This window comes from Schistocerca nitens, chromosome 9, assembly GCF_023898315.1.
Source record: "Schistocerca nitens isolate TAMUIC-IGC-003100 chromosome 9, iqSchNite1.1, whole genome shotgun sequence".
Lineage (NCBI taxonomy): Eukaryota > Metazoa > Arthropoda > Insecta > Orthoptera > Acrididae > Schistocerca > Schistocerca nitens.
The window spans coordinates 177852387-177864848 of NC_064622.1; the positions used below are offsets into that span (position 1 = coordinate 177852387).

The 12462-nt window shown below is 42.0% G+C and overlaps 1 protein-coding gene across 3 annotated transcripts in view; it reads left to right on the top strand.

The window, feature by feature from the left end:
- LOC126202966 (putative fatty acyl-CoA reductase CG5065) overlaps positions 1 to 12462 on the top strand; it is a 534251-nt gene that overhangs the window by 262287 nt on the left and 259502 nt on the right. For 2 of the 3 annotated variants that reach the window (XM_049937106.1, XM_049937103.1), the window contains exon 2: positions 12039 to 12075. The exons of the other annotated variant lie outside the window; for it this stretch is intronic. The gene's annotated coding sequence lies outside the window, so the exon portion shown is untranslated. The remainder of the gene's footprint in view (positions 1 to 12038; positions 12076 to 12462) is intronic. 3 annotated transcript variants of the gene reach the window in all.

Here is a 12462-nt window from a genome sequence, read left to right on the forward strand (position 1 = left end):
TAATATTGGTAAGGAGTACCCTCCGCAATACACTACACGATGACTTTCCGAGTATACAGTTGATTCAGCTAAGCAGTTACTCAGCTATTTCATGAACCTATCTAAGATACGGTGATTCCGTTTTCACCAAATGAATTGTGAAAACGTCCTCATTAAATCACTTAGTCTCTCTTCATAGGTATATTAAGTACAGAGATACCGTCAACCACAACGATTTTTCGAATGAGAATATAGTAATATCTTCGTTGTTCTAAAGAGACAAAGTCAACGCCATTTCACTCTTCAAAATTCTATTAATAGTTTCGAAGAAATTGCGCCATATAGAAATTCAGATTTATCTGGTATGAACGTGAAACAGATTGCTTCTGCGGAAGTGCGTGTTATATACGCAACTGTCGCCTCAGGCCGATGGGGTGCCCCAGCTTGATGCAGTTATCAGACTAATTACAAGAGCTGAATAGTGGTCTACTGATGCTAATCACACTTGGCACATGTGGCTGGGCCGACACACCAACTCAGTCAAATGGCATGACGTCTAAGTATGATTCACCAGTTAACTACGATAACATTTTGTTCTTATTTCTGACAGAACCTTGGCAAAATGCAACTCAGCTACAGAATGGATCTGTAAACCTGGATTTGAGGTATAAAATTGTCAAATAATAACTTTGCGGCATGATTTTAATGTCAAAATACAAACTTTTATTCCAAAATTACATCGGCAACATCAACAAAAAGAAAATCACACAAGAATGTTGTCATAAACACTTCTTAAAATCCTGTTAATGTTATCAAGTGTTAGAAATAGCCGGCCGGAATGGCCGAGTGGTTCTATGCGCTACAGTCTGGAACCGCGCGACCGCTACGGTCGCAGGTTCGAATCCTGCCTCGGAAATGGATGTGTGTGATGTCCTTAGATTAGTTAGGTTTAAGTAGTTCTAAGTTGTAGGGGACTGATGACCTTAGAAGTTAAGTCCCATAGTGCTCAGAGCCATTTGAACCATTTTTGTTAGAAATACCCACCGTCTACTGCAATACATGTTCGCAATCGTACTGTCGTCAGGGTAAAGAGATTTCCTTAGATAACATTGCTCATGCTGCAACAATGCGGAGTTTTAAATCGTCGGAACTAGTACACAGAGTTTATCTTAGTACGATTCTAGCTGCAGAAATTATTGTGGTTCCATCTGAAAAAAAAAGAGATCGATACCGATGTACGTGTAATTAATGTAGTTGTGAGAAGGGGGTATACTTAGTTTAGGGAAGACTGTCTTCCAATTAATTTGGGTGAAAACAGAATTACAATGCCTGAAACTGTTCCAGAAACATGTTAGGTGAACAGCTTAGTTGAATCGCGCTACATATACGTATGTATCTACAGGAGATGGAGAAAAATATGGAAACACCAAAGAAAGATCCAGTCGTCTCGGAATGGATACGCACAAGTCCTATGTGGTTTTCAAGGGATTTTTGTGCCGTTCTTTCTGCAAAATAGTGGCAAGGTCGGGTAATTATTAAGTAGGTAGATAGCGATCACGCAACCTTCTCGTCAAAGTAGACCACAAAGCCTCCATAACATTGTGATCTGATGACTGTGGTATCCAGGGGAAATGAGGCATTCATCTTCGTGCTCATAATGATGGATGGATGATTCGTGCTGTGTGAACAGCGTCCTGACGTCATTGAACACGGCATCACCATTTGGGAACAAATATTGTACAATGGGATTGACACGGTCAGCCAAAATGGTCACATAAGCCTTGGCAGTAATGCGACTTTGCTGAGTAACCATGGGACCCATGGAATACCACAGTAAGGCTGCCAAAATGATGATCGAACCCCCGCCATGTTACACTCTTGGAACGTATACTCGATCAGAAGTTGGGAACAATATGAAACAAGGCTCGTCCGACTAAATGACATTCTTCCATTGTTCCATAGCCCACGTTTTATGGCGTGGGCTCCGTGTTTTCCTGTTGCGGGTATCTGCGTCACCGTTGAGTGGTTTTAGAATTCCAGTTCGCCTCGCGATTCCCTTCGTTTTGTTTTGGAGCTCATAGGATTCGCAATTGCAGCATTCAATTTCGCAGTGACTTTTTCAGCTGTCGTCAATGACCGCTTGTCACGTTGACTCGACACATACTTTCGTCCAGCATTGATCGGACTGCGTTTTTTCTTCCGTCTTCGCTATATGAGGTATAAATCCTCGATATGATGCTTCTTGAAACACCATACCTGCAACATCAGTTTGCGCACTTTCGAATTCACTTAGCTCCTACAAAATTTACTCACAACGGGACAGAACACTCTTCTGACCACGAGTGACACTTTCAACGTATTGAGGACATTGCAAAAAAAAATGGTTCAAATGGCTCTGAGCACTATGAGACTTAACATCTATGGTCATCAGTCCCCTAGAACTTAGAACTACTTAAACCTAACTAACCTACGGACATCAAACAACACCCAGTCATCACGAGGCAGAGAAAATCCCTGGCCCCGCCGGGAATCGAACCCGGGAACCTGGGCGCGGGAAGCGAGAACGCTACCGCACGACCACGAGCTGCGGACGAGGACATTGCACAGATGCCGTTCGTGATCAGATAGAACAGCGCTACCTGCGGAGTTGGCTACCATCTGCATCTACGTTCAAGCAAGCCTTTCTTGCGGTGTTCTTATATTTTTGTCCAACCCCTATATGTCCTCCTGCGGAAGTGTGGTGCGCAAAATTTGAGAATACTGGAAACCAACTGACAGCAGTTGACAAAATGGTGTCACTGATAAAATTCGAAGCTTTAGTTTTACGCCTGTCAAATCTATACAATACGTGCTTACTGTAGCCTAGTGATGAATAGAGGCCAGAAAGAGAAAAGGAGCAAGTAAACTTCTTCAAAACATGGATATATCAGTTTCCAGAGACATTCGCGGCAGGTGCTTGACAGCGTAAACTAGCTCTAGGAGTTGTCTTACAATGTTACTAAAGTGATAACAAAGTATTAGTCTTCGACTGATAAAGATTCCCAGAAATTTAGGGGTCTCATTGCACTCCACTGATGCTATTGGCCTAAAACTTTGCCGTATTTGATGGGTTGTCAGTTGGTTTGACAAATAAAAACAGCACACTTACGTTACATTAGATTTGAGTTTGAGTGGATATTTTGGTAAATAATCCGACAATTTGTTCTAACTCTTTGTTAGCTGATTTCTGCGATTATGAAAATGCATGTTTGCGTATTCGAACCTCTCTCTCTCTCTCTCTGTGTGTGTGTGTGTGTGTGTGTGTGTGTGTGTGTGTGTGTGTTATCCAAAACCCCTCACCCCTCCCCATCTAGGTTTTCCGCGGAGTCCAATGTTTTCATGATTTATTTTTATTGCACTTAGTGTCCAGATGCCCTTACTGTTGCCATCGTCCTCAGTTAACCTAGAGGAGGTATGTTATGTGCGATATTTGTTTGTGAATCGTGTATGTTTTGTTCTGAGTGTTCTAACCGTTTTTGTATCTTCTGAGGCAGCGAGTGAAGACCAGCCCAAGCATTTGCGCAAATGTTCGTGGAGAGTCGCTTGAAGACCACTGTTGGGTTGGCCAGTGTTCCATCCAAAAATTCGAGTCCGGCCTTGCTCATATTCCCGTCCCGTAAGCTAGCGTCCTGCACTTTCAACTGTACGAGCGTTTCAAACTTGCGGCAAGAGTAGGTTACTTAAAGATAAATTGTTACAAAAAGATACAGGCAATACGCTCTCCAAAAGTGACTAAAAACCAGAAAAAATGGTCAGTGGTCAAACTTCAAATCTTTTTTTTTTTTGCTGAAACTAAGTTAGTACGCCACCAAGTCACGCACACATTTCAGTTAAAACGCGCATTCAAAGTAGAGAAGCCGACTTTTTTTTTCAATATCTCGTTTTGCTCTGAAGCAGGATAGTAGATTGATTATGGCGGCGATGAGGGAGAGGGGGGGAGACGAGCGTCGCGTTGGTACGGCGTTGCCCTCGTGGTGCATATCCTCCGGAACTAGCGGAGGAATTTCATTAGAAGGAGGCGCAAAACACTGGAATGGCCCTTCAGCAGCAGTGCCTTCCCAATTTCACTGCGCTATAATTCGCCATTGAAAGCAAAATAGTTGTATTTTACTACTATCCTTAGCAAACGAATTAGGTCAGTTACTTGCTCATCAGAAATACCGTTTTTAAAAGTACTTTTTTTTTCAGCAATGTCAGTGGTTGTTTGGACAGGTAATGTAGTATATAGATCCGTAATATTTAATGAAATAAATTTAATATCACACTGCAGACCTTTGATTTTACTGAGTAGATTTTGACTATTTACGAAAGAATAATTATTTCGAAAAATAAAGGATTTTTATATTTTATCTTGAAGAAACCTTGCTAACTTACGATATGCACTGTTCATACTGTTCACAATCGGACGTATCGGATGGTGACTTTTATGTACTTCAAACTGTTTGAAAATAATTTCAGTGTGTCAGGATAGTTCAGCACGCTAGGCTTAGAATACCAAGCCTCACACCCTGTCAGCGCTCAAAGCCGAGTGTTACTTTTCTACATAAAGCTGATAAATGTTTATTAGTTTACTCATTTCGTGTTGCTCATCTTGTGTGTTTTAGAGCCCTCTGTTTACATAAAGTAACGAAGCGTCCAGGCCACCCGCCTTGCCCAGCTACTAGATGTCTGCTGAAAGTTCGCTTCCTGCTACATGTGATGTTGGACATCATAACGTTGTGATAATACAACAAAAGAACTGGAAGGACTTGAGAACGAAATAACAATTTTAAGGATGATTTTCGGATCGGAAAAAAGGAAATGATTGTGCATTGAAAACGAGGAGAAAGAGCCACATAAATATGTGAAGAAGATCAGAGACAATGTATGCAGGAGAAGGCTGAATTTTTATGGGCATCAGAATGACTAATGCAGATTGACAAAAAAATCTTTACCAAACTAAAGACGACCCGAAAATGGGGCGAAGGAATAAGAAAGGAAATGCAGTAAGTTGAAATTAATCAGAAAGAAATTGGGGATAAAGATATTTCGAACGAAGTTTGACAGATTCAGGGGGTTGCAGGAAAAGCCAAGTACAAGGACCAGCGTCATTTGAACAGTGGAAAACAGAGGAGGAACCTCAGCGAAAGAATGAAGAGATTCTGGGAAGCGAAGAAGACTAACAAACCAATTGTTTCGCGTAGTCCAAAGTAGGTCGAAGTCGAAATTAAAGGACATAAAAAAAATCATAAGCCTGTGCGCAATCATTCTCTTATTACTGCTATCTTTTTTCTTGATAATTTTGCCTTTGCTTACCGCTAGAATGTGTTGTTCTATTTTCTACCGTGAAAGTTTGTCCCTGTTTTACCCAAAAATTTCTTTCAAGCATAGTTATTAAGGAGCTGATACTTATCGAGAAATGAGGTTTGTTTACGACTCGACTTCATTAATGTTAATAGAGTTCATTCGAGTGTGCGACTAGTTGTTTCCCTTAAGATGTCAGTAAGCCTAACAAACACGAACGGTGGTTTCAATTTAAACAACGCTTGCGGGTCTTTATTCAATTAATTAAAAACTCGCCGACTTACGTCCATCAGAGTTGGTAAACGCTGAGAGAATTTGCGTTTCACGGAATATCAGTGCGAGTTCTAAAAACCAAAAGAGCATCAGAGGTGTAAAGGGCGTCGGGAATCGAACTCAGCCATAAATAGTGGCGTGATACCAACAATACTTCAGTCTGGTTGGAATCCAGGCAAAGAGTACATACAACCTGTAGAACTTGGAGCAGCTGAGGACGGCTGCTGGCTAGGTCGTCGAAAAATTGTGCATAAAATGCAAACAACAACTCGGCAGGCTACTGAGAAGCACGCTATTAATCAATTGCACCGAGAAAACGTGAGAGTTCGCTTCGGTAATCTTCTTCACTGATAATATGAAACTAAAATTAGGAATGCAATGTGACAGAAAGAATGAAGTGAATCTTGAAATTTTCCAGTCATACTGAACACACCATGTTTTGGGTGAGTAGCACGTCGTTTATTACCACAGACGATATCTGAGATGGTGACACGCAAAGGCGAAGATGTCCGCAGTATATATAAAAAGAGGTGCGGAATAGAATGGTATATATTTAGGATAAGCAGACGCTAAATAATTCGCGCAATTTAAGTGAAATCGAACGTGTGCCATGATAAACTAGATGACCAAAAGTATTCGGACATTCGGCTGAAAATATAAAGTTCGTGGCGCCCTCAATCGGTAATTCTGGAATTCAATATGGTGTTGACCCACCCCTAGCCTTGATAACAGCTTCCACTCTCGCAGGCATACGTTCAATCAGGTGCTAGATGGTTTCTTGGGGAGTAGCAGCCCATTCTTCACGGAGTGCTGCACTGAGGATAGGTATCGATGCCGGTTGGTGAGGCTTGGCACGAAGTCGGCGTTCCAAAACATCCCAAAGGCGTCCTATAGGATTCAGGTCAGGACTCTGTGCAGGCCAGTCCATTACAGGGATTTTATTGTCCTGAAACACTCCAACACAGCCCGTGTCTTATGAACAGGTGCAAACGGCATACCCGAATTGCTCTTCAACAGTGGGAAGCAAGAAGGTGCTTTAAAACATCAATGTAGGTCTGTGCTGTGATAGTCCCATGCAAAGCAACAAGGGGTTCAAGCCAATCTCCACCAAAAACACAACCACACCATACCACCATCACCACCTCCGAGTTTTACTGTTGGCACTACACACGCTGGCAGATGGCGCTCGGCGGGCATTCGCCATACCCACACCCTGCCGTCGGATCGCCACATTGTGTACCGTGATTCGGCACTACACACAACGTTTTTCCACCGTTCAATCGCCCAATATTTACGCTCCTTACACCAAGCGAAGCGTTGCTTGCCACTTACCGGCGTGATGTGTAGCTTATGACCAACCGCTCGACCATGAAATCAAAGTCTTCTCACCTCCCGCCTGTCATAGTACTTGTAGTGGATCCTGATGCAGTCTGGAATTCCTGTGTGATGGTCCGGATAGATGTCTGCCTATTATACATTACGACTCTCTTCAACTGTCGGCGGTCTCGTGTCAGTCCACAGACGAGGTCGGCCTGTACACTTTTATGCTGTGTGTGTCCCTTCACGTTTCCACTTCACTATCACATCGGAAACAGTGAACCTAGGACTGTTTATTAGTGTGGAAATCTCGCGTACAGACGTATGACACAATTGACACCTTATCAGCTGACGACGTTCGAAGTCCGTGAGTTCCGCGGAGCACCCCATTCTGCTCTCGCATGATGTCCAATGACTACTTAGGTAGCTGATATGGAGTACTTGGCAGTAGGTGGCAGCACAATACACCTAATATGAAAAACGTATGTTTTTGGGGGTGTCCGGATACTTTTGATCACAAAGTGTACATGGTTCAGAGCAAACACGAATTCCAGTCTCGGTCAGAAGTTCCCCGCAGAGCAGCTATTAACATCAGTTTGTGCTTTTGTGCTCCCTCGTAATAATATTGCATAGTACTAATAATTATTATTACGAGGGCACAGGTACTTACCTGCTGACTGTATTTTCGGCACAGTAGAGAAACTTCTACGGAAAAGTCCAACAATTGTAAGAAAAGTGGAATATAATGAGGTGTACCAGTCTGCGGGTAAAGTAAGAACCGTGGTGAAGAGTGGAGAGTGAGAGAGGTGAAATTATTATCCAAATGCCTACGGAATTTAGAACACATAAGTGAAATGAAACGAATTTCAGTATCAATGGACGAAGCTATGGCAAACATTTTCACAGATATGGAGGCAACTGGATTCTAGAGGTACGAGAGCGGCAGTCTCTTTAGAAACGCGAATGGACCATTACAAAACTCTTTCCTTAACCACGAGCTGAAATGCTTCTCGGCTATCCAGTCTCATATGACAAGAAGAAAGACGTTGGTGGTTTATTGTAAACTATTTACGGAGAACACTGACAAAATCGAGATTACTAAAGTTGGTATACCTCAGTCATTGACGGTACACCCATGTTGTTCAGCACAGAGGTAGAGGAAATTGCTTCTGATTGTTTAGAAGATATTTCTGGTTTGTATGTTTAAATATAACAGTTACCTCAAAGAAAGATCTTAATAATAAATAAGCCATTGTTAAATCATTGTGTTCTGTTATGATAATTCGAAATTTTTTAAGTAATTGTGAAGCAAGAGTAGGATCACAACTTCCGGTAAAGCCCTGCATATCAATGTTAGAGATGTCGATTTATAATTTTTTTGTGATATCTCATACTAAATTGTGAGAAATACGTAATATGATGTAGTATAACAAGCATTGTACAGTAGGATGTTTGTTGTCTTCAGTAAACAAGATTTGGTTTTAAAAATCATTCAAAGCCGAACACGTCCAAATGGTTCATGAAAATGAGAACATGACCATATTTAAATGTGCTTTTTAAAGGAATACTTTCATTGTAGATTTGATTTACAGATATGAACTGCCTCTGGCACAATATTAAAGGCGTTTGCATTGCAGTATGTTGTTTTCATTCGTATGTAAGCCTGAAATAAGTTTTATGTTCATTGTGAAGAACTGCATTTAGTAGAGTAGTTCATCGTAGCTTGTTATCACCCCATTTCACCTGGGTACGTCGCAGACATCTGCAGGTGAGTCGTCGAAAACGTGCGTTGCACTAAACAACGGCCTGCTGGACTTCCGAAACATTATTGAGTAGAAAGAACCGAAACATTATTGAGTAGAAAGAACGAAATTAAATAGTACGATGGCTCGAAACCGAAGAATGTACACTTGGATTTTTTTCCTTCGATGTTTTGTTATTGACATCACACTTACTACGAGGGAAGCGTAAATATCGTGTCATTGGGTTGATCCACTGCCTCAAACGTTGTTTGATAATATATTCGTCGCCCTCAGCGGTGTTTAATCTTGCTGCACTGGAGAAATGCCGCAGCTGTAATAATTGTAATCTGAATTAAGCTCTCGGCGTGCTGCGTTGTGCAGTATTAATTTACACAATCACTCTAATTTTGCTGTGGATTGCATAATTTCAAGTAGAGCAAATAGTCATACACCTACTTCTACATCTACACGAGTGCCCTGCATATCACTTTTAAGTGCCTGGCAGAGGATTCATTAAACCACCTTCACAATTCTCTACTAATCCAGTACCCTATAGCGCGCGGTAATAACTAATACCTATATGTTTCCTTACCAACTCTGATTTCCCTTATTTCATCATGGTGAACGTTTCTCCGTATGTAGGTCGCCATCAAAAAAATATTTTCGCTTTCGGAGGAGAAAGTTGGTGATTGGAAAATGGTTCAAATGGCTCTGAGCACTATGGGACTTAACTGCTGAGGTCATCAGTCCCCTAGAACTTAGAACTACATAAACCTAACTAACGTAAGGACAGAACACACATCCATGCCCGAGGCAGGATTCTAGCCTGCGACCGTAGCGGTCGCGCGGTTCCAGACTGTAGCGCCTAGAACCGCTCGGCCACTCCGGCCGGCTGGTGATTGGAATTTCGTGAGAAGATTTCTGCGCATTGAAAAACGCCTTTCTTTTAATGATGTCCTCCCAAATCACTGTGTCATTTAAGTGACACTGTCTCCCCTGTTACGCGATAATACAAAATGCTGCCATTCCTTGAACTTTTTCAATGTACTCCGTCAGTCCTATCTGCTAAGGATCCTACACCGCGAAGCAGTATTCCAAAAGAGGACGGACAAGCGTAGTGTAGGTAGAATCCTTAGTAAATCTGTTACATTTCGTAAGTGTCCTGCCAATAAAACGCATTCTTTGTTTATCCTTCCCAACAACTTTTTCTGTGTGTTCCTTCCAATTTAAGTTATTCGTAATTGTAATTCCTAGGTATTTAGTTGAATTTACGGCATTTATAATTGACTAATTTATCGTATAATCGAGGTATAACGGATTCCTTTTGCCGGCCGCGGTGGTCTAGCGGCTCTAGGCGCTCAGTCCGGAACCGCGCGACTGCTACGGTCGCAGGTTCGAATCCTGGCTCGGGCATGGATGTGTGTGATGTCCTTAGGTTAGTTAGATTTAATTAGTTCTAAGTTCTAGGCGACTGATGACCTCAGAAGTTAAGTCGCATAGTGCTCAGAGCAATTTGAAACATTTTTTTTTTAATTCCTTTTAGCACTCGTGTGGATGACCTCACACTTTTCGTTATTTAGGTTCAATTGCCAAATTTCTCACCGTACATACATATTTTCTAAATAGTTTTGCAGTTTGTTTTGATCTTCTGATGACTTTACTGGTTGATAAACGATAGCGACATCAGCAAACAACCTAAGACGGCTGCTCAGATTGTCTCCCAAATCGTTTATATAGGGTCTATAACACTACCTCGGGGAACGCCAGAAAACATTTTTGTTTTACTCGATAACTTTCTGTCAATTACTACGAACTGTGACCTCTCTGACAGGAAATAACAAATCCAGTCACATACCTGAGACGATATTCCATAGGCACGCAATTTCGCTTCAAGCGGGTTGTGAGGTACAGTGTCAAAAGCCATCCGCAAAGCCAGAAATACGGAATCAATTTGAACTTCCTTGTCAATAGCACTCAACACTTGGTGCGAGTAAAGAGGTAGTTGTGTCTTACAAGAACGATGTTTTCTAAATCCGTGTTGACTGTGTGTCAATAGACCGTTTTCTTCGAGGTAATTCATAATGTTAGAACTCAATATATGTTCTAAAATCCTGTTGCATATCGACGTTGACTCCTACTACCTTTCGAGCGAGGTGGCGCAGTGGTTAGACGCTGGACTCACATTCGGGAGGACGACGGTTCAATCCCGCGTCCGGCCATCCTGATTTAGGTTTTCCGTGATTTCCCTCAATCACTCCAGGCAAATGCCGGGATGGTTCCTCTGAAAGGGCACGACCGACTTCCTTCCCCATCCTTCCCTAATCCGATGAGACCGATGACCTCGCTGTCTGGTCTCCTTCCCCAAACAACCCAACCCATCCTACTACCTTTCTTGGATATTGGTATGACCTGTCCAACTTTCCAGTCTTTGGGTACGGATCTTACGTCGAGCGAACGGTTGTATATGATAGTTAAGTATGGAGCTATTGAATCAGCATACTCTGAAAGGAACCTACTTGGTATACAGTGTGGACCAGCAGACTTGATTTTATTAAATGATTTGAATTGCTTCACTAATCCGAGGATATCTACGTCTACGTTACACCTGTTGGCAGCTGTTCTTCATTGGAATTCTTGAATATTGTCGCAGCAGAAGCTGAGTAGCACAGTCGCCGAGTGTAATGGTTATGATACTACGCTATTGCATAGAAGGTCGTGAGTTCAAAACTCACCTGAACTGTAAACTTTTAATTCCTATATTCGGTTCGTGTACGTTTTAGAAGTATCCACAAATGGCAAGAATCATTGCACTGGAGTGTTCTGTAGTTGTATATATACCGTATGTTTTCTGGCTGGAGGCAGTTCGTTCCGCACTCTTGTATGTGCAAGTGCCGAATAAACCTTTAAGTGAAGTTAGTGTTCGTCATTTATCTACTTACACCGTCCTCTACGTGACAATATTTACTTCGTCTTCTTTCGTGAAGGCATTTCGGAAGGCTGTGTTTAGTAACTCTGTTTTGGAGGCACAGTCGTCGATAGTATCTCCATTGCTATCGCGCAGAGAAGGCATTGATTGTGTCTTGGCGCTAGCATACTTCACATACGACCAGAATGTCTTTGGATTTTGTGCCAGGTTTCGAGACAAACTTTCGTTGTGGAAACTGTTATAGGCGTCTCGCACTGAAGCCCGTGCTAAATTTCGAGCTTCTGTAGAAGAACGCCAATTTGGAAATTTTGCATCCTTTTAAATTTGGCAGTTTTTTGTTGAAAATGAAATGCGAGCTCACGACAGCTCTTTTTTTACATTTTTGGTTGAATTTACAATTACATGTGCAAATGAGCCTTCATATTGCTTTACATGCGTGTTGGGTTTATCCCGTGCGTAATTGATGTGTTTGTTTGCAGGAGAACGGCCACGTGCGAAGGACGAGTTAACCGGCAAGTGAGTACCCTTCAACGTACTTGTTTCTGCAAAAAGGTTGATTATCATTCACCTGAATAATCGTTCACTCAGTAGCATATTGTGCGCTGTTTTAAAATTTCTTGGCAGTACCGGACCGAGATTCAAACCCAGAATCTTGTCGAACGCGAAGTTCCGTGTTACGAGTCCCGGTCCGACACACATCTTTAATCTGCCAGGAAGTTTCACCAGTGGCCTAATATATGGAATTTCATTCAGTAGCTAAAGTTTGAATGTCTTGTGCACGTCAGCATATTAAGAACAGGAGCATCGCATTACATTACTTGTATTCTATAGATCTTTAGCTTGTAGAAAGAAGTCCAGCACGTCTATTTTATTAAAGTGCAATACAGTGATGTGACGTGACAC